Source organism: Myotis brandtii, unplaced genomic scaffold, assembly GCF_000412655.1.
Source record: "Myotis brandtii unplaced genomic scaffold, ASM41265v1 scaffold167, whole genome shotgun sequence".
Classification (NCBI taxonomy): domain Eukaryota; kingdom Metazoa; phylum Chordata; class Mammalia; order Chiroptera; family Vespertilionidae; genus Myotis; species Myotis brandtii.
In genome coordinates, this window is record NW_005356128.1 from 11023 (window position 1) to 14086 (window position 3064).

Genomic DNA, 3064 nt, shown 5'->3' on the forward strand with positions numbered 1-3064 from the left:
AGAGCTCAGATATAGCTACCATGTTAACCAACTAGTGTGCTGAGAGAGAAGCCCAGAGGTAGTTACTACATGAGCCTACAGAAACCAGCCAATGTGCTGGGCAGGGGAGACAGGAAAAGCTGTTGAGCCAAAGAGGCTGGAGAGGCTGCTGAGGCTGTAGCTCTGAGGGAGAGCGCAGGTACTATTGCTTTGTAAAACTATAGGTCTAGGGGCCAGCATACGGCTGCTCAGACAGTAACTGTTGGTACAGAGACTGCTCCTACTGTGTGATAAAGATATGCATTTACCAGCTAGTGTTCGGCCGCCTATATGGGATTGCTGTAAAGGACAGTTTTGTCTGATGGCTATATGGCCACTGGCTTCTGCAATAAAGACTCATTCTTATACACCCACAACCTCTCATGGCTTCTCTGTCTGAGACCTGGCATCCAAGAAGGTCCAGCCCCTAGGCTGAGGGGTTCGGACTTGACACTTGTAACTAGTGAGCAGAGGCTAAAGGAGGAACTTGCACTAAGTTCCCACAGTTAGTGTAGCCAGTAGGGTTCTAGAAGGAACCTACTCTGGTGTAGTCGGAAAGAATTTAGAAGAATATATGGACTCAGAACAACTCAGAGCAGCAGTGCTGTGCAGTGCTCTTGCTGGGGGAATATAATCTTTCTGACTGGTTGGTATTTTGGGATTCTTAGGACCAGATGGCTTCACAAATGAATTTTACCAAACATTCAAAGTAGAACTAATACCTATCATCCTCAAACTATTCTAAAAGTTTCAAGAGGAGGGAAGATTTCCAAGCTTGTTTTATGAGGCCAGCATCATCCTAATTCCAAAACCAGATAAAGTCACTACAAAGAAAAAAATTGTAGGGACATTATTTCTCTGAGTACTTTTCAGCCTCATCCTTTTTTTTTTTTTTAACTCTTCTTGAGAAACTTTAATGACACAAATGTTAAGTCTTGTATTATATTTCCACAGTCCTTGAGACTGTTCTTCATATAGACTCTATTTTCCCCCTGTTGTTCAGATTGGATAATTTCTATTTTGCTATCTTTTAGTTTTATTCCATCTTTCTTTTGTCCTCTTCATTTTAATGTTGAGCCCATCCATTAAGGTTTTATTCTTTTTAAATTTTGGTTATTTTATTTTTCAATTCTAAAATTTTCATTTTTTTCTTATAGCTTCTATTTCTTTGCAGAGACTTTATTTTTATTTTTTAATTGTGTTCACAATTGCTAGTTGAAGTATTTTTATAAAGGCTGCTTTAAAAATCTTTGTAAGACAATTCTAATATCTCTGTCATCTAGATATTGGCATCTACTGACTATGATTTTTAATTCAATTTGATATCTTCCTGTGACAAGTGAATCTGGACATTTTATGTTACGAGCTTCTGGATCTGACTTAAATTTTCTGTTTTAGCTAGGTGTTGTTGTTTTTTATTTTTTTCCTGTCAGTGATCTAGCAGGGGAAGTAGGAGAAAGTTCACCTTATTACTGTCATATGGGGGTAGAAGTCTAGCTTTCCCACACAGCCTCCATTGACACCAGATGGGTCCCTCATTACTGCTAGGTATTGGTGAAAGCCCTGACTTCCCACTAATTCTCCTCTAACACTACCCATTGGGGAAGGTAGGGCATTTCATTTCTCCCAAATTGGGGTGGCACGGCCCAGCTCACTACTTGGCCTGCTCTGACACCATTTGGAGGTCTGTGTGAGGAGAATTGAGGCACCTCATTACATTCTGGGCCAGGAGACATGCTGGCCTTCTCACTGCTTTTGCTAGCATGGATTAGGGTGGGGCCATAGTTTTCTCATGGCATTTGTTTAGAGTAGAACAATTATTGTCTAATAACTTTCTGTCTTGCTAGTCTGCCCCTACTGGTCCTTTGGGTGGAGAGAGCAGGCATTTTATTTTTATTTTGTCTGCACCCATTGGCATTTCTTGGTTGCTGGTTTCTCCATCACCCAGTTTGGGATATATGAGGCAGAAGAAAAGTCAAGAAACTCATCACTGTGTCATTCCATTCCCTCCTCTACTACGGCCTGGAGGTCCCTAGTAAGTCTGCCTTCTCTTCAGCTTTCAGAGTGTGCTTATGTTCATTTTATATATAATTTACAGGGATTTTGGTTTTATATAATGGGCAGAATAAGGAAAAGTACATTTAACCTATCTCCCTGGACTTTTATTTATTTATTTTTATTTTTTTGGCGCTTCCCTTAAATATGTACCATAAAAATGCTTGCTATCTCCCAGCCGAAGTGGCTCAGTCACTGAGCGTTGACCTATGAACTGGGAGGTCATGGTTTGATTCCTGGTCAGGGTACATGCCTGGGGTTGCCCGCTCAATCCACAGTATGGGGCATGCAGGAGGCAGCTAATCAATGATTCTGTCTCATCATTGCTGTTTCTATCTCTCCCTCTCCCTTCTCTCTGAAATCAATAAAAGTATATTTTAAAAAATGCTTGCTAATAAAACAAACAAAAAAATGCTTGCTGTCTCTGCTTAACTTATTCTTTTTTACTTATTTGACCTTCATAAGTGACTTGTCCAAGATCACTGGCTAGTTAAAAACCAGGGCAAGACCCACATCTCCTCATTCTTATTTTTTTAAAGCAATTTATTTTATTTCACCCATTTCCCATCCTCCTCTGTACCAACCATTAGCTTGTTCTCTATATCTATGAGTCTGTTTCTGTTTGTTCATTTATTTGTTTTGAATTTTTAGATTCTACATATAAGTGAAATCATATGTTATTTGCATTTCTCCGTGTGACTTATTTCACTTACTAGTGGCCCGGTGCATGAAATCCGTGCATGGGGGGGGGGTTCCCTCAGCCCGGCCTGCACCCTATCCAATCTGGGACCACACAGGGATCAGGCCTAAACTGGCAGTCGGACATCCCTCTCACAATCTGGGACCTCTGGTTCCTAACCGCTCACCTGCCTGCCTGCCTGATCACCCCTAACCACTCTGCCTGCCAGCCTGTTTGCCCCCAACTGCCCCCCTCTGCTGGCCTGATCGCCTCCAACTGCCCCCCACACTGGCCTGCTTGCCCCCTACTGCC